Raw genomic sequence first — 20,823 nt, forward strand, 5'->3', positions numbered from 1 at the left:
GAAAATGCAATGCAAGAATGATTATGCAAGTTATGAATATGCAGATGAAGTAACTAATGCAACTCCACAATCCATTATAATTCTCTGATTATCTTACCGATTGGCCAAAATGATAACAATAGAACAAAACTCTATTTGTTTATCATTCCCAATTCAACATCATGAAATCACACCAGGTACAATTGGACAGAAAATAAATGACCCTGGACTTGATTGTCTCTGCAATCAGCTTCATGCCAAAATTTTGCCGACCCCCCATACTGAGTTTCCTACAGCATTTATAGAATTTCCTTACAATCCATAGAGTTCACAGGAACTCATGATCTTTCATCTTCTTAGAATACCAAAAATCAAGAGACAAGAAAATGCAAAGAATAAGGATCAAGTCGATCCTGTCTTTTCAGTTCCTCAGTTGTATTCTATGGATGCATTTTCTGTGGTACTAGTTGAGTGGGCTACTTGCCAGCAGGAATATATTGTGCAGGTATTTCTGGAGCGGTTGTGGCAGGCTGTAGTAGTTGCTCCTCCAACTTCTCACCTTCTAATTCTTCAAGTTCGGCTTCTAATTCATCTTCATCCAAATCTGCAGCTGCACCAATAGGTGTCGACAGTTCTTCCTGAATCTATTTCATGTTCTCAGTTTGTTTGTTGATCTCATCCATTGTCTTGTCCACATCATCAATATTAGTTGCCTTTTGCATTGCTTTCATGGCTGATGCTCCAATCCGCAATGCATCAACAGTTTCTGTTGTAGCTTTTGCGCCTTCCAACATGATCATCTGATCATGAATTCTCAGTTGGAAATTTCCTAGTTGCTCAACTAGCACTTCATAAAGCTACTTTCTCTTCAAGAATTGTATTACAACTCTCTTATTCTTTGCACGAGTGAATTCTTTGGCCTTTTCCACCTCTCCTTGAATCTTCTTTTGTAGTACTTTTTCCTTCTTCTCCAACATCTCCAGAGTCTCTTATTTTAAGTAACACTGGCACCCATTCTATGATTACATTTGGTTTCTAGAACTCCACGGTCGTTTCAAATCCATGCAATGGGGAATAATACAATCATGTTCCTTGCAAGCTGGTGCATGTAATAGTAACACTTGCCTTGAACCTGATTTTTGTGAGCTTTGTGACCCTTTGTATTCAGATCATCAATAGATGGATGAGTTGTCACTCTATGGAAGTGTTTCAGAGAGGAATCTTTATGATAACAGCTATTGCAAAGGTCAGAATCAAGGTGAATTTTAGAATGCAATCCCTGTCCATTGTTGATTTCAAGTAGGCACACATTGCCTGTACACAGGAAAACAGGCACCCTTGGATCACGAAGATGATAGAGAACCATCATTGAAGAATGTTTTGCATGATGTAGTGTGTCAAATTGGTAGTGATTTCATTTCATAATACCATCTTTATGCTTAGTATCCGCTGGGACATTTGTGACCTCAACTGGAAGAAGTTTATGATTTTCCTTTCTATTTGCTTCTAGTAATCAAAATCCATTTTGTGTTATACCTTTGACACTTGTGTTGTCTGTCCCATGAACTAGTAGATGTGATGACCATATCAGTTGAAAGAGATCCTATTGAGCTCTTAGGAAGTTAATGAGTTATGAACTTTTTGAATCTTTGTTATAACAAGTACAACATCATGTCCTGGTTAAGTGAACTTTTCTATGTGATCCATGACCTATGTTTCTAGCCATCAAGCACGAATTTCTGCAACAATATCATGTGACAATAATTATGTAGATTAATCAACCCCTGAGTATGGACTCCAATGCAATGACCATATTGAAAATATCCCATTTGGCATTCATTGTCTCATTGAACTGATTCAACTCTTGTATAGTTGTGGGTTGCTCCATTTTGTTATTGGTTTTTGGTCAAACATTTTGGCCATGGCTTATTTGCTACAAACTCTAGTGTTTGAACACATTGTCCATGGCAATTTGACATGTGGAAAGAGTGTGGTCAGGAAAAAGTCTCGATAATCTGCACTGAGCTACAACCAATGGTGCTTAACTCTTTGTTGTGAATTTGATGTTTGGTAGAAAATGAACATGAGAGGTCATTTTTTGCTAAAGTGAATTTTTCATGTATGGGTTCTTTACATCTACTTTGTTTGCACAAATACGGGTATAGGAGGAATTTCTATAGCCCCCATACATATGAATAATACCAATAATTCGGGAATGTGGAATAGCAGATTTGTTAGCAAGTGCTTTGGTGCACAATTGCATAAGTTTCTTGTTGTTCTTATTCTTAGTATACATCTAAATCTCAATTACATAAACCTCCAATAGCTCAGTGCCTTTCCACCTAAATTTGAGATTTTGCATTTTCTCTTTCAGGCGGGAAATGACAATTTGGCTTCTCCTCTTCTTTGTGAAAAGTCCCAAATGAGCTTCTCTTGTGGCAGGGGAATTGGAAGTTCAACATCCCAATTTAAATTATGCATTCCAATTCTAATTCTGCATTCAAATTCCCATTATGCTTCCTTTGTATGTTCAATAAAACAATTTTGAAGGCTAACTCAATTTTTTCTTCCTCTAAGTCAAATTGTGAACATGAGCTGAAGAAGCATAATAAATCATATCAATCTGTAATTCTGATCCAATGCAATGAAATTTGAATTGTGGCATAGGAACCTTCACATCTACATTAGTCCTTCATAGAAATATTGTTAAACAAACTGGAAACAACTTTGGAGAATTCTTCAAAGGATGCGACTTAAAAAGTTTTAAAAATGGGTAACTGAATGTTAGACAATAGCTAGCTTTGACTGGGGGATCATGTACTACAAAGTGCATGAAGAATTAAACTTCTCTGCTGAGACAAGTGCCTTAAGCATTGGGATACGAAGTCTAGAACAAAGATCAAAGAGGAAGTGCATATAGGGAGGGCGGAGGGGAGCAGGGCAGACTGAAACTAAGCGAGAGAAAGAACAATCACAATAACTAAGCAAAGAAGGACTATGTTAGACACACCAAAATTGGAAAGAAAACCTATTTACAAAGGTGAGGAGACCCCACCAACAAAACCCAAAGCAGAGAAAAATTCATATGTGGCCATTTACAGGAAGAGAGAAATATGAACCTTTCTGGTAAAGAGGAGAATGCTTCACCAGATTGTAGCAACATTGATATCCTCTGGCCACCTCTTTACTACTGAGTTTGATTCCAAGAGCAATCTGCAACATAGTGACCAACAGAACCTTGCCAAACAACCATGCCTCATCATATACTTCTGATTGCTCTGTATTTATCTGCATACTATCTTTCACGTGCTCTATCCTATTTTGTGAAGAAGAAAACTCACTGGACTCTGAAAACATCACTAAATCATACTTACATCTATTATCCTCAACCTTGTCACTTATAACAAAGATATCAATATTCAAATCTAGACTGGCAGGATATTCAAGAAATTCCAAATGCACTGCTTGAAAACACTCACATCCATTTACTCCATTATAACTCTCAGCAAAGATATCACCTTTCAAATCAGAATGAACATAACTAGAAAATTGAACAGCTTCTTGAAGTGAACTAGCATCATACCAATCACAGGCTCTATCATTAGCAACTTCAGATTTCAAAATGGGGTTGAAATTGAAGGTTTCTCCATTTGCTACAGCGTGCATCTAGGTTGAGACATTTTCTTCATTTGCTACAGCAAGATGTTCATCTGAATTCACAATTTCAATATTTGGATTAATTATGGAAGAAGACCCACATATGATTGGCACCATAACTTGATTAGATTTTATTTCAAGATTAGGAAAATCTTCATTTATTTCTTCGTCTTGCTGCAATACTTCATTTACATGCTCAGAATCTGCTGTTGCATTGATTTCTTCAACATTATTTTCAATAAGTTGGATATCTTTTTCATCCACACACAATTGATTAGCAACATCCAACATTGTATCATCTTCAAAACAAAATGTTTCAAGAATCTTATCTTTATCAGTCATAGTGAAAAAGGAATCATCACTATTATGTTCTTCCATAGCATCAAAAATTCCATTTTCAGAAAGTCCATCAGCCTTAGAATAGTTTTCTGGAAAACACTTTGAAAAATCATCCACATTCTTTTCAACCGATTCACATCTTTCATCAATACAAGGAAATGAAAACATAGATACATTTTCAATTTTGTTTACCTTTTCTTCATGATCTTCAAGAATCTCCATAGGCTAGAAACGTTCTTTTTGCCGGTGCCTCTTCCAAGGTAATTCATTATCACTTTCATCCATCTCATAAGAAGTTACATTCTCAGACTTAGTATGATGACCACTACAACATAATGCAGCCAACACATTTGTTTCAAGACAATTTTCAGGAAGAGAACAATTTGAAGCATGATCCCCATTTATTTCTCTTTCAATTTTGCTTATCAACTCTTCGACCATATTTTTAGATTTGACAAAACATGTTTCCACTTTTTCTTCAAGACACATAGATTCTAATATAGTATCACAAACCTTTGCAACTTGAAAATCAGTTTCGCAACAATTTTCAGTTGAATTCAACTCTTCATGTTTTGCATTAACTATCTGATTATTTTCATCAGAGACTTCATGCAAAGGTTTACCTTTATTTTCTTCAAATCTGAAACTTTCAAAATCAGAGGTAAATGAAGGAATGGAAGAAAATTCTTTGTCAACTGTTCTTACCGATTCTTCATCATTGAGAAGGCTGTCTTCATTTGCTGAAAGTTGTGCTTCTGGGAAACCAGGCTTCTCTTCCTATTCAAAACTCAAACCAATGGTTGATATGATCTCTTCATTCTACTCATTGATTCTATCCACCTTAGGAATGCTTTCTGTGACTTCAATTATTTGAGCATGCTGGACCAAAATTGATTCTTTTGTTTGTAGTTCTAAGAGTGGTTCTAGATCCATACTTACTGCATCAGGCTCAGTATTAGGAGAACAAGTCTCATTTCCAACCTTAAATGATGAATCTAAAGGTGTAACTAATGACTCCACAGGAAATACTATTGAGAAGCAAGGGATAATAACAAACTTTTCTTCCTTTTGTGGTGGTTCAGGTTGGAACTACTTTTCATGCTGATTACCTTCTTCATGCTGATGGCTCATCCATTGTAGCACTGAGGATGAAGAAAATTTAGGCTTTCTCAAATCAAGGAAGATGGGAGAAGAAAAAGCATCCTTTTTAGAACTTGCATTAGTGCTTTTTTGTCTGAACTCCTGGAGAACATAGAATCTCTTTTCAATCAGCTTCCAAACTTCTCTAGACCGATGGTCTTGAGCTATACTCAAGTTGTTTCTTGTGGCATAACTAATACTCTCTTTAAATTTACTCCAGAGTTTTTGAAGCATAGGATCATCATCAATCAAAATCTCTTTAATAGATGGAAAAAGTCTCTTTTTATATTTTAAATCATTTCTCAGAGGATCTGACCTTGATACATATCTTGATATTATTTGCACAACAGAGTAATAGAAATCTGAATCAAATTTATGGAAAGATAATGATGCTACCTTGATCATGAGCAACCATTTTTCCAGCAAGTTCTTCAAAAATCTATTCTAATAGGCATGATCTTTTTACAACAGAGTCGCCAATCTCTGAGTAGCAGAAAAAATGAATATGTAGCTTGAAAAACAAAAGTATTCTTCCTCTTAGTCACCAAAAAATATTAGCTGGGAACCTGAATGATAAGAACTTTGAAATCTTTCAAACTCTGATATATAATAGGTTCTTTTAAAGACATAAAGTCACCAATCTCAAGCAAAGATAACAATAATAAGACTAAGAAAACAATCTCTAGCACTGATCTTCTTGTCCAACTCCCCAGCAGAGTCACCAAAAATTTGTTGGTAAACAGATTGTCCTTTTAAATAAATTCTCAAAATTCCCAAATCTAAAAGAACAATTAGATGCCAACAGTTGGATAATCTATCATGAGTTTGATAGATTTCCTCTGAATTGGAAGGTACAGCTCCCTTATGAAATGATATGCAATGAATTTGTTTTATTTCCTAAACTAACTGGGTGCGTTCTTAACCCGAGAACGAAAGAGGAAAACCAAGTCAATCCTAGGCAAGATTAACTCAGGCAAAATTTAGATCCTAAACCTAGCCAACTTCGAGAACTCATACATCTTATGACTCCTCGACATGGATGATGATATATGAATTCAATGAATGCAAAATGCTATGCTGTGATCTTCACACTCTTATGAATTTATCAACAAAGCAATTATGAAAGATGCAAATTATGAAAATGCAATGCAAGAATGATTATGCAAGTTATGAATATGCAGATGAAGTAACTGATGCAACTCCACAATCCGTTATAATTCTCTGATTATCTTACCGATTGGCCAAACTGATAACAATAGAACAAAACTCTGTTTGTTTATCATTCCTAATTCAACACCATGAAATCACACCAGGTACAATTGGACAGAAAATAAATGGCCTTGGACTTGATTGTCTCTGCAATCAGCTTCATGCCAAAATTTTGCCGACCCCCCATACTGAGTTTCCTACAACATTTATAGAATTTCCTTACAATCCATAGAGTTCATAGGAACTCATGATCTTTCATCTTCTTAGAATACCAAAAATCAAGAGACAAGAAAATGCAAAGAATAAGGATCAAGTCAATCCTATCTTTTCACTTCCTCAGCTGTATTCTGTGGACACATTTTCTATGGTACCGATTGAGTGGGCTGCTTTCCAGCAAGAATATATTGTGCAGGTATTGCTGGAGCGGTTGTGGCAGGTTGCAGTAGTTGCTCCTCCAACTCTGCACCTTCTAATTCTTCAAGTTTGGCTTCTAATTCATCTTCATCGAAATCTGTAGCTGCACCAATAGGTGTCGACAGTGCTTCCTGAATCTGTTTCATGTTCTCAGTTTGTTCGTTGATCTCATCCATTGTCTTGTCCACATCATCAATATTAGTTGCCTTCTGCATTGCTTTCATGGCTGATGCTCCAGTCTGCAATGCATCAACATTTTTTGTTGTAGCTTTTGCACCTTCCAACATGATCATCTGATCATGAATTCTTAGTTGGAAATTTCCTAGCTGCTCAACTTGCACTTCATAAAGCTGCTTTCTCTTCAAACATTATATTGCAGCTCTCTTATTCTTTGCACGAGTGAAGTCTTTGGCCTTTTCCACCTCTCCTTGAATCTTCTTTTGTAGTACTTTTTCCTTCTTCTCCAACATCTCCAAAGTCTCTTATTTTAAGTAACACTGGCACCCATTTTATGATTACATTTGGTTTCTAGAACTCCACGGTCATTTCAAATCCATGCAATGGGGAATAATACAATCAGGTTCCTTGCAAGTTGGTGCATGTAATAGTAACACTTGCCTTGAACCTAATTTTTGTGAGCTTTGTGACCCTTTGTATTCAGATCATCAATAGATGGATGAGTTGTCACTCTATGGAAGTGTTTCAGAGAGGAATCTTTATGATAACATCTATTGCAAAGGTCAGAATCAAGGTGAATTTTAGAATGCAATCCCTGTCCATTGTTGATTTCAAGTAGGCACACATTGCCTGTACGCAGGTAAACAGGTACCCTTGGATCACGAAGATGATAGAGAACCATCATTGAAGAATGTTTCGCATGATGCAGTGTATCAAATTGGTAGTGATTTCATTTCATAATACCATCTTTATGCTTAGTATCCACTGGGACATTTGTGACCTCAACTGGAAGAAGTTTATGCTTTTCCTTTCTATTTGCTTCTAGCAATCAAAATCCATTTTGTGTTATACCTTTGACACCTGTGTTGTCTGTCCCATGAACTAGTAGATGCAATGACCATATCAGTTGAAAGAGATCCTATTGAGCTCTTAGAAAGTTAATGAGTTATGAACTTTTTGAATCTTTGTTATAACAAGTACAACATCATGTCCTGGTTAAGCGAACTTTTCTATGTGATCCATGACCTGTGTTTCTAGCCATCAAGCACAAATTTCTGCAACAACATAATATGACAATAATTATGTAGATTAATCAACCCTTGAGTATGGACTCCAATGCGATGACCATATTGAAAATATCCCATTTGGCATTCACTGTCTCATTGAACTGATTTGACTCTTGTATAGTTGTGGGTTGCACCATTCTGTTATTGGTTTTTGGTCAAACATTTTGGCCATGTCTTATTTGCTATGAACTCTAGTGTTTGAACACATTGTCCATGGCAATTTGATATGCGAAAAGAGTATGGTCAGGAAAAAGTCTCGATAATCTGCACTGAGCTACAACCAATGGTGCTTAACTCTTTGTTGTGAATTTGATGTTTGGCAGAAAATGAACATGAGAGGTCATTTTCTACTAAACTGACTTCTTCATATATGGGTTCTTTACATCTACTTTGGTTGCACAAATATAGGTATAGGAGGAATGTCTATAGCCCCCATACATATGAATAATACCAATAATTTGGGAATGAGGAATAGCAGATTTGTTAGCAAGTGCTTTGGTGCATAATTGCATAAGTTTCTTGTTGTTCTTATTCTTAGTATACATCTAAATCTCAATTACATAAACCTCCAATAGCTCAGTGCCTTTCCACTTAAATTTGAGATTTTGCATTTTCTCTTTCAGGTGGGAAATGACAAATTGGCTTCTCCTCTTCTTTGTGAAAAGTCCCAAATGAGCTTCTCTTGTGGCGGGGGAATTGGAAGTTTGACATCCCAATTCAAATTATGCATTCCAATTCTAATTTTGCATTCAAATTCCCATTATGCTTCCTTTTTATGTTCAATCAAACAATTTTGAAGGCTAACTCAATTTTTTCTTCCTCTAAGTCAAATTGTGAACATGAGCTGAAGAAGCATAATAAATCATATCAATCTGTAATTCTGATCCAATGCAATGAAATCTGAATTGTGGGATAGGAACCTTCACATCTACATTAGTCCTTCATAGAAATATTGTTAAACAAACTAGAAACAACTTTGGAGAATTCTTCAAAGGATGCGACTTAAAATTTTTTAAAAATGGGTAACTGAATGTTAGACAACAAGATGTAAGAATAATATTTATCTTTATTTCTTATTTCTTTGCCATAGAAAATTAAGTGTCAACATTGAATCAATAATACTATTTTTTGTAGTTTCAAATAATTTCCCAATAGAGTTGGTCATTTCACTGACCTCTCCTTTGGGTGGACAAGGTTTTCAAGCTTCTTTTAAATTTGAAAGGATGTGGTTTCACCATTGACATTTTTTACCCCTTCTTCATCAATGGTGGATTAGTGCCTCGAGCACAAAGGGATCTAAAATGTTTCAGTTCTATAGTAAACTTAAGTTCATAAAATCCCAAATTAAAATCTGGACAAAGAAGTTTTCAAGAACATTTTTCAAGAGAAAGATAGGTCAAGAAAGATCTAAAAGAGATTAATGATTGCATTATTCAATATGGTTTAGATCAATACACTTTTATGCGATAGAAAGAGTTACAAAATGAATGGGAAGAGCTATGCAAAAGAGAGGAAGTGTATTAGAGGCAGAAATCTCATGAACTATGGCTTAAGGATGGTGATAAGAACACAAAGTTATTTCATGCTTCTGCTAAACAAAAGAGAGCAACCAACATGATCTTTTCTATTAATGATGTAGAGTCAGGCAATTCAATTTTAGATCTAATCTGTATATAACCTAAGGGTGCTATTTAAAAAAAAAATGTTGCTAGACCCCCTTTCAATTTCTAATCTAGACTATACATATATGAATGAGCTAATTGATAGCATTCTATAGTTGGCAGCTGACTGTGATAGTGAAAACTAATGGCTCCTTTCACAATAGATGAGTTAAAACAAGTGGTTTTTTTCATTTCCACTAGATAAGGCTCTAGGTCTAGATGGTTTTACAACTCCTTTTACTAGAAATGTTGGGATGTTCTTCCATGGGATTTACTTCTAGCATTGGAATAGTCTAGAAAAAGTAATCCATGTTGAGGAATTTCAACACCACCAATATAACATTTATTTCGAAGGTTAAGGATCCTAAAACCTTCACATATTTTCATCCAATCTCACTTTGCAATATGATTTACAATTTTTTTAGAAAAGCTATATATCTTAAATTGCAACAGTTAATACCTAGCATCATTTCTTCTAAGTAGGGTGGGTTTATGTCAGGGAGAGACACAATGGAGGGTGCATTAGTTGCACATTAGGTTTTGCACTCCATTAACACTAGAAACATTGTGCATCTTGTTATAAAGTTGGACATGATGAAAGATTATGATAGAGCAAACTGGGATTTTTTATTCAAAGTTTTGGAAAAATTTGGCTTTCCCAAAAAGTGGTGTAGATGGGTTAAGGCGTGCATATTGGGAGCTTGGTTCTTAGTCATCATTAATGGGGTTGCTGTTGGCTTTTTCCCTTCATCACAAGGGGTCAAAAAGGGGGAGCCTTTGTCACCCTTCCTTTTTGTCATCATGGTCAAGGCATTCAATAGAACTATAAAGATGCATCAGGAGAAGGGATTTTGGCATAGAGCCCAAATTGTAGGGACCAATATTTTAGTGACTCATTCTTTATTTTCTAATGACACCTTATTATTTGGAAAGGCTACCATCCAAGAGGCTCAACATATCAAAAGGACACTAGATATGTACACATTAACATCTGGTCAAAAGGTAAATACACAAAAATTCAAAATTTATTTACTTCACACAAGCTCTTCTCTTCGCAATAGTATTGCAGACATTTTGGGTTTTCCAATGGATCAATTATCATCAACATATTTGGGCTTCATTTTTTTGTGGGGCCAAAGAAATCAACTTATTGGTCAACTATTATTGATAGAATTAAAGGTAAAATTTCTTTTTGGAAAGCTAGGTGGCTGTCTTTATTTGACACAACATTATTGATCAAAATAGTTTTATCAACAATTCCCAATTATTATCTAGCTATTTTGAAAGCTCTAGCTATTGTGATATGTCAAATTAAAAAAATAATTTGAGATTTTCTTTGGAATGGTTACCTTTCATGGGATAAAAAGATTCCTCTTATCTCTCTGCAAGATATGAGAAGTTTTAAGGTTAATGGGGGTGCAGGATTGGATGATTTGAGCAAAAGGAATATAACATTTGGGGGTAAAATTGTGTGGCATATGTAGTCAAAACTAGATAATAAGTGGTGTCAAATCATACAAAAAAAAATTTAGATAACAGAGACCCATCTCACATTTTTACAACTCTTAATCCTCTTAAAGGTTTTGCAATTTGGAATTTTATGATGTCTTCTTGGGACTTAGTCTCAGACTATATTACATGGGAAGTTAACAATGATTTCAAAGTTTTGTTTTAGACTAATTATTAGAATGTAAATCTACCTTTAGCTCATAATATTTCCACAAGCATATGGGGTAATAAGCTCATTCACTATGTAGATGCGGTAGAAATATTCACAGGTAGAGTTATATGGAAAGATCCATCAGAGTTGCCTCTTGATGATCCACAAAGGAAATGTTTGAAACATATACTTTCAAGGTAGGAAGTCTTCTTATCTAATTCAGAGGATTCACTCTTATGGGCTCTAAAAAAAAATGGTAAGTATGCTATTAAGGAAGGTTAGTCAGCTCTTCAAGGTAGAAACAACAAAAGGCCAATATGCAGAGCATTTTCATTATGTTGGAATATTGTAGTATTATCAAAAGCTAATTGCTTTGCTTTGTTGGATTTAAGAAAATAGATTCTCACAACTGACATGTTGAATAAGCTATGTATAGCTCAATCCTTTAATTGTGTGTTATGCCAAGATGAAAGTGAGATAGTTGATCATTTACTTTTGAATTGTCCATTCACTCAAAAATGCTAGAAATTTGTTCTCTCAAAACTAGATTATGTTATGCCTCTTCCAAATAATCTATGGGATCTATTCTAGTCATGTGCTCTTTTATTTTCCAATTCCTTGTACCATTGTTTATGGAAATGTACTCCTATAGTGGTGGTTTGGGCAATATGGTGGGAGAGAAACAAACGTGTTTTTATGCACGAGATCTCCTCTCTAATTCATGTGTTAGAACATCTTGAGGATAATATTGTGGAGTCTGTGAATGCAAATTTGGTCAGAAATAGATACAATCATTATTTTTCATATTGGGATGGCATAGTTTTGAGAGGTTGGAAAGGCATCAATATCCCAATGATGACAGCTCCTAAGCTTGGGACACAAAAGGTGATTGATAGAGCTTCAGTTAAATGGGATCCACGTACTCATGGATTCTATAAAATCAATTTTGATGGCTCCATGGAAACTCGAGAAATTTTGGGGTTGGAGTGTGCATAAGGGATCATGAAGGACAACTAAAAGAAATTAAGGCTAACTTCATCCCTCTAGGTACTAATAATGTCACTAAAGCACAAGCATTGTTAGCTAGGTTAGCATTAACAAAGTAGGATGGTTATATGAAGATACACATTGAGGGTGATTCATTGATTATTATCAATGCTTGTCTCACTAAGACTTTGCTTAATTGGTGATTTTCATACATTATCGATCAAATTTGGAAGCTCTTAGATTCATTTGATGACTATACAATATCTCATACTCTTTCGGAAGGAAATAAATTTGCTGACCTTCTTGTAAACTTGGGTTGTGATGGAAAACAAATTTGCTCACTTAATCTGATTGAACTTCATCACCAGTTTCTTGCTGTCATAGAGTTGGCGATGCTAGAGAAATAAGGGTATGATGAAATATGACACATTGAGTTACATTTACTACTGGTCATTTTCATCTTCCTTGCTACTAATATAATGGTTAGTTAATATGACCAAATTCGCCATGTATTTGTAATCTTTGAGTGAAGAATGGGGGTTTTCTTTCTGGTTCTTTTCCTCAGGAGCTCCTCCTAAACCAGTTTTACTATCTAATATATATAGTGGTCCTCCACTTTTGTGAAAAGAAAAATATTTATCTTTATTTAGAAAATTCATTATAATCACATGGTTCTCATGACAAATATAAAATTAAAATTGTAACTGTTCAATTTGTAGTTTTCTTCCATTTTTTTATAATCGAATTTTCCTTATATTAGAAAGGATTTTAAATAAAACAGTCATAGTAATTTTCTAGATTTTTCTACAAGTTTCCTTAGTTAAGTTCTCTTGATTAATAAGTTTTACTTTTTCAAAATCTACAACATAATTTTTATCCAAAAATCAATACAATAAATTACTAAGCATTATGCAAGCACCCAAGAAGACACAAAATAGATAGATCTTTCAATAAAATTCTATAATGGGTTTTCAAACCCTACCTCAAAACCATAGCTAAAATTTGAGATAATATGTGAATGCATGCAAATCCAAATCCTTCGAAACTTTGAAAAATTCTTTTGACCCAATTTGGAATTTTGCTCCCCAAAACCTGTGTGTCTCTCAAATGAACTACCAACCTCTCTAATAAAGAACCATAACCCTAACTAGGGTTTCTTTATCTAATATTTCAGAAGCCACTAGCTTTATTAAAAATAATTAATTTAATTATTTAATCTTTTCATGCACACTTAAAGAACCTTTTAATTAACACATTCTTTTATTTTATTTTTCTCCACTTTATTAATTAGTGCAAGCACTATTTAAAGTGTAGTTTATTATTTAAATTAATAACACTAATTAGAGCTCGTTACTTAAATGCAACTCTAATTTAATTATTATTATTATTTTGATTAGTAAATGGTCAAGACCTTAATTATATTAATTAAAAAAATTTAAAAAATTACATCAAAGTACCTCCATTCAAATGGGCATTGGAAGGAAAGAACAGAGAAGAAAACCTCTAGTCTTGCCTAGGACCTTAGTCCTATATCATTACATCATAAAAGGGGCATACCCTAGTCAAATTACCTCAAGTGTTATTATTAAAGGGAGGATTGTAATCCAAATAAATACAATAATTAGAGATTCACAAATGTAGCTATGACCAATTGTAGTCGAGCCATTCTAGCCACTACTCTTTAACATCCTTCTATAACTGAGCGATACTCTTATCCCTACTTTGCTAACTTAACAATTAGATTGGTTAATGATAGTACCAAAATTATCTTTCTGATTATAAAGGATACCTTGGATAACATAACTATTTCCTTTCCTTTAAATTATTATTACTATCTCCTACAATGCTTGAAATGTCAATTCATCAAGATAATTATTATCCATTTCTCTATTAAACAAAAACCTTAAGATAACCATAATTGTTAACATTCAATACCTACCAAAAAAATACTTTTAACATTATTTTTGACATTAATCCTTCACTTAACTCTTCTCTACTGTACTAAGCTGTATTAATTTAGAAGACATTATAATTCCTATAATATTCTCAAACCAATGTTAAACTTCCATTTCCTCTAAAAAGCCAAGTGACTAGTCTTAAACTACCATGATAACATAGCCAATACCTTAAGCTAAAATAAAAAAAGATCACCTGCACTTAAACATGACAAATTGGATTAATTTCTACTTAATACTATTTGATACCTTTGAGACTAATCTTCTCTACTCAATCATTTGGCAATTGGGCTAAAAAGGAAGCTAAACCTAGATCCATCATACCCTTCCAAGAAGGGATTTGAAAATAGAGTACCCTTCTCAATGTAAATCCTTTTTTCTAAAAGATAATTAGATTTAGTATGAATTTCATTAAACTACTCATCATAAACCATGTTGCAAATTTTGAATTTCCAAAACAATTCTAAATGAATATGTTAAGCTACATTGCTATGTAACAAATTGAAAATCTTGATAAGCATACAAAAATAGTATTGCCTCAGATATATAAAATAAAACATATTGTTCATATAATTTGTGTTCATATTAAATACAGAGAAATACGAGTATCCACAAACATATTATTAATCGAGGGCCTCTAAACTACCCATAACTTGACCACCATTTGTTGACCTACTACATTTTACATTCAAGTCGAAACCCTGATTAATTGATAGAAGATAAACAAGACTAGAGATATAAGAAACCTACACTAAGAATGATAGCTCTATGAAAACAAAATGAGCCTTTAAAAAAAATACCCAATTCTTGAGAATGACTTTACATCATGATCCAACTGTCTTACTTGATAATAGCAAACAAAACACCTGAACCAAAAAATCCTCTAGGCACCTTACTTTTTCCAAAACACCATGATAACTTCTGCAACATCATTTGGGCTTTCTTCCTAAAAGTAGGGAGGAAATTCAAAAGAGGACCTTTCTCTATTGGATTTTTCAATATTGGGGGTGCAAAAATCTAGCCTGTCCAAATTGCCAAAAGCTACACCTAGGTGAATATAAGACTTAAAAAGGACAAGGTAGTTATTGAGCCAATTATGTCCAACATATATCATGATCTTTCTCCAATGCAGGAGGAAATGAAAGCATGATTCCATCTTGGGCCAGATCATGTTGAAAGATGCCATATCCGTAATTATTAGGGTAGGTCTACTAGGTATATTTGCCACTACAAGGCTCCCTAGAAGGTGATTCATGTACATCTTAGGAAGGGGCACTCTCAAATATTCATCCAAACTCATGATAACTTCTATTACACCTTGACACCATGTGGAGTCAAAAATATTCAGACAAAGTCTTATCATGGCCCATTTGCTAATCCTAGCTCTGACCATACATTCAATGAATGTGCCTATGATATCACTATTCATCCTCCATGTGTACTCATACTTAAAGAAACCTTTACCGATGGCCATATTAACTACAATGCAAGTCATTCCATCAATTGTGCTAAGGATACGGTTCCATCTTTTAGGTTTGATATTTCCTCAAAAGGCCATAGTGCGGGCCTCATTGGTGTGAAAAAATAAATATTAGTTTCCATTTCTAAAAGCAGCAAATCAAGTGACAAAAACCAGACATTTTATCAATGTAAATAAATCCAAGATGAAGTCTCTAAAGGCTTTTCGACTATCCTACATAATCGGGGAGGCTTGACATCACCTAATTATAATTTACATGGACAGACTATAATTGTGGGACATTATATTTATCATTATAAAGAATGACATCATCCTAAATGTCTACTACAATTCTAATAATAATCTATTTCTACCTAACTGATGACCTAAAGAAGGTGTCCCAAGGATTCCTATGTATGCCATGAAGTCTTTAAAATACCAACTCTTAATCACCTAATTATTATGTGACCCACGGGTTGTCTATATGGCATGATATATTATAGCTTACTAATACCCCATATAACCTAATCTTATGAATGGCTAGCCTAATATAGCTATACTAAATTCAATCTATATCAAATTTCAAATGTATCTATCATAGAGAACTTGAAGTTAATAGTAGAAAAGTTAAAGTTCATTACCCGTTTCTAAATTCCAATATGTTGATACCATTAGCACCTTTGTTAGCCAAAAGGTCCACCTTTTGGTTTCCTTCTCAGTATATATGATAGATCCTAATGTCTTCAAACCTATCTAATAGATAAATAACTACTTCTACCTTGGAATTGATGACCCAATTTGGAGTGGCTCTGTTCATTATTATGTTCAAAATGATTTGAGAGTCACCTTCAATGAAGATTTTAGATAGTCCTAGATGATGACATAGCTTTATCCCTTCTTCTAAAGCTCCCATCTCTACTAGGTTATTGGAAGTAGGGCTAATGGACATTTCTTTTTTGGCATTCCACTGACCTGTGTCATCATTGATGATACAACCAATTCTTGCTATGCCTAGATTACCTCTAGTTGCACCATCAAAGTTAAGCTTTTCCCATCCCTTCAGGGGGAGGGTCCATTCTAATTTAATTATTATTGAATTAATAATAATAAAATAACAATATTAAATATTTAACCTTTTAATATTTTAATTCTCTTTTTATTCAAATTCTTAAATTGGACTTTTAAATTAAATCTTTTAAATTGAAGCACATATTTAATTAATTAAATATCATTATATTCTAATTTCTTTTAAACCAATTTTCTAAATTAAGTCTTTTAAATTAAAGAATCTATTTTATTAGTTTTTAATTAATTAAATATTCTCGTATTTTAATATTTTCTTTTTAATCAAATAATATTTAATAATTCTCTATATTATATGATTAACCTAGATATTATAATTAAATCATTTACCAAATAAATCACATAGTCAAATCCACATAAAAGCAACATTACTAAACTAGCCAAAACTCAAAAAATAACAACACAGGTGAAGATAAACTCATGGGTTTAAAAAGAGTAGAAAGTCAGATACATGTCATCTTCTCAGGAGAAGTAATTAGGTTAAGGTTGGGATTGGACTTAAACATTATCTCCCCATTCTTACCATTGAGTTGTTGTGATAGGGGGCACTCATCCTAATAATTCAAGGAAGTCGATGTTTGGTACCTACAGATCTATATAAAAGATGAACATGTACATACACGTATGTATCCAAGCTAAATAGACAATGGTGGGGAGTAGTAAAATGGGTAGATCTCGACTAGAATGTGACTACAACTCCCTCCATCAACCATATTAGGCATGTCAAACATAAATGTAAAACTTACACACACACACCATACACATGCAAGTATGAGGTAATTATATAGTAAAAAATATAAATAACATCATATTCTAACATGAAAATATCATCATCATGAGAACATCATAAACATCTTTCTAAGACACACTATATGAGATCATTCTAAAAGTAATTTCAATAACTAAGAGCAATTAAAGCATCATCATTGCAAGTAGAAAAATTATTACAAATCAGTTATTCAACATATTAAAGTATTGCATTTCAAACATCATATAATGGATAACACATCTATAGAAGATTCATATAGAATTTTAACAACTAAGTCTATAATGATAGCAAAGGAGGAGTATTACAATTGAGTGTAAAACTATCAAAGGGAGAGCCATTACTAGTCAACTCGCTGACTTTCCACTCCAAGATAATGCTCCCATGTAGATATTATTTTCAAACTTGTCCATCATATATGTCATAGAAAAAAATTGGAAAATGTTCTTTGATAGGTCACACACGTTGAATGGGGTTGGTGTTGACATATTGTTCATTGCACCTCATGTATATACAATTCCTAAGTCATACAAGTTGCTATTTTCTTGCACCAATAATATAGCTAAATGTAAGGCCCTTTCTAATGCTACCAAGCTCACTATTGACTGGAGGATTACTGAACCACACATTTATGGAGATTTTTATCTTGTTATAAATCATATCAATAATAATTATCAAACGAAAGATGAAAAGTTGGTACCTTACAAGAAATTAGTTGCTGCCCTAAGAAACTACTTTACCTATGTCACATTTCAAAAAATCCCTAGGGCTGAGAATAAGGCTGCAGATTCTATGGCCACCAAATATCTATCTTGCAATTACAAGGCCATGAATCTCGCTTTGAGTTATTTGTGGAAGAACTATGCTATCTTTCTTATGATTCCCATAATAATAGATTCATTTGCACTATTATTGGTCATGATTCCTCTTGTCAAACCACCATATATTCTTACCTTTGAGACCAATTTATTCCTAATAATCTCACCCATGATGAAAAACATCAGCTTACCTCTAATTCCTGACACCATACCCTTATCTTTGGTGACCTATATAGGTGTCTAGAAATGGATGATGCCAAAAGAGCACTATCTAAAGTCCATAATAGTATTTTTGGGTTGCACTCTCATGGTTTTGTGCTTTCTTAGAAGCTACTTAGGGCTGGTTATTATTGGCTTACCATGCAAGAAGATGTTGTGCACTATTCCAAAGCTTGTAAGAAATGTCATCTATATGGGAACTTAATTTATGCTTATGGATCTGAGTTGATTCCATCCATCATGCATTAGCCTTTTCATGAGTGGGCCTTTGATCTAGTTGGAAAGATCTACCCTAGTTTTTCAAGTGGAAATAATTTCATCATTACAATTATCGAGTATTTTGCAAAATAGGTTGAGGTTTTGCCTCTTTTTGCTACTATAGGGGAGCATGTTTCTTGGTTTATTTCAAATCAAATCATTTGTTGGTATAAATTCCCTCGTCAATAGTCACTAATAATGGGGGACAATTCAAAAACAAGGGCCTTGGAAAACTTTGTAAGAAATTCAAGATCAGAAAACACTAGTCCTCTATTTACTATCCCCACGGGAATGGGCAAGTTAAAGCATCCAATAAGACTTTGTTAAAAAGTTTGCATAGAACTATACACAAATCAGGGAAAGATTGACACCTATAGATCAATCATGTATTATGGTTTTATCAAAAAAGCATATAGACCCCTAGTAGAGCTACCCATTTTACACTCATTTATGGTTCTAAAGTTGTTCCACTACTAGAAGTTGAGATTCCTTCTTTATGAGTCTCCTTAAAGGGGTTGATCATGAACAAAGATTATAAGTCTATTCAAATACATGATCTTGAAATGTTGGATGAATGTCATAAGATTTTTTTTGATCACATGAGATCTTACCAAAAATGTATGTCTACAAGCTATAATAAGAAAGTTCATCCTAGGGAGTTTCAAGTCAAAGATCTTGTTATTTAGAGAGAACCCAAAAAATTAGTAAAATCAAGAGTAAAAGGGGAAGTTTGAACCTAACTAGTTGGTCCCCTAGATTGTTACTACTATTTTTGGATCCTATGTGAATCAACTATCTACACTAGAGGAAGAAGAAATCTCCAAGCCCATCAACATTCTTCATCTAAAACATATCTATGCCTAAAGCTCTCATTTCTTAGCTTTGTACATATTATATGATCTTGAAAAACTCCTTACAATTAGAAAATATCCTAAAAAATTATCATCTTATTGAAAACCTTGCAATAGGCACTTTGATGTATCACCAAAAAAATTAAATATCTCAAAATACATAAAAATCATAAAAGTCCTTAAAAAATTCTGCCAAGTGGTGAAAACCTAGAAACAGGAACTACTTGAGACCCTTGCACCTATGTCTATTAGTCTTTCTTTGCACTCATTTTCTTCATTTTCACTTTTCCCTGCTTATCTTGGAATCACTTCTCATTTAGGTCTAGGGGGCACAAATTTCTTATCTTATCAGGGTCTCTTTATGCATTGCTATTTCTTTTCCAACTTTCTCAATAGTGCTTTTTAGCACCTTCCCTTGACATTGAGTGTTTCTCAACAATTATTAGATACATTAGTTATAGTCTAGGATGTTACAATGTTTCTCGTTAGTAGATTTGAGTCCTAAAGAGATGATCATGTGACTTACACAGACACACAGACACACACACACACACACACACACACACACACACACACACACACACACACACACACACACACACACACACACACACACACACACACACACACACACACACACACACACACACACTTGAACATTAAAATTACTAAGACTTGTTGAAGTTATTTCCTTTATATTTTTTCTATGATGGTTTCTTTGTTGAGTTTTCCCTTCCTAATAATCTCTTGAGGATGTCATGGACTAGAGGATTGGGGGAATGGACCATGTTTTCTCTTGTTTTCTACTTGCGGGTATACTTTATTGATCTCAAGTGTCATGAGAATTCATGCTTGTCCTACCTCACATTTGGGATCTACAACATGTCATTCTTGTCTATTTTTGCAAGACTTCACTCAAGGGTTATCTTGACACTCATGCCTTGATACATGTGTAATCTTTCTATATTAAACTTAGGAAATCTAACTGCACTAGTCATCAAGTGACCTATATGTCTTTGATGCCTAGGTTGGGTTCCCACATACCTATCTAATATAGATCATATTCATATCCTCATAGTTATACTAGTGATGATTGTATAATATTCTAATGTTCCTAATAAGGC

General features: G+C 33.9%; 2 pseudogenes; both read right to left on the reverse strand.

Moving 5' to 3' along the window:
* Positions 1-429: 429 nt before the first annotated feature.
* LOC149558502 (vacuolar protein sorting-associated protein 32 homolog 1 pseudogene) lies at positions 430-1,345 on the reverse strand (annotated as a pseudogene).
* Positions 1,346-6,664: 5,319 nt separating this feature from the next.
* On the reverse strand, positions 6,665-7,214 carry LOC149558503 (vacuolar protein sorting-associated protein 32 homolog 1 pseudogene; annotated as a pseudogene).
* Between the last annotated feature and the right edge of the window lie 13,609 nt (positions 7,215-20,823).

The sequence above is a fragment of the Cupressus sempervirens genome, chromosome 5, assembly GCF_028749045.1.
Source record: "Cupressus sempervirens isolate cs-2001-9-10 chromosome 5, ASM2874904v1, whole genome shotgun sequence".
Classification (NCBI taxonomy): Eukaryota; Viridiplantae; Streptophyta; class Pinopsida; order Cupressales; family Cupressaceae; genus Cupressus; species Cupressus sempervirens.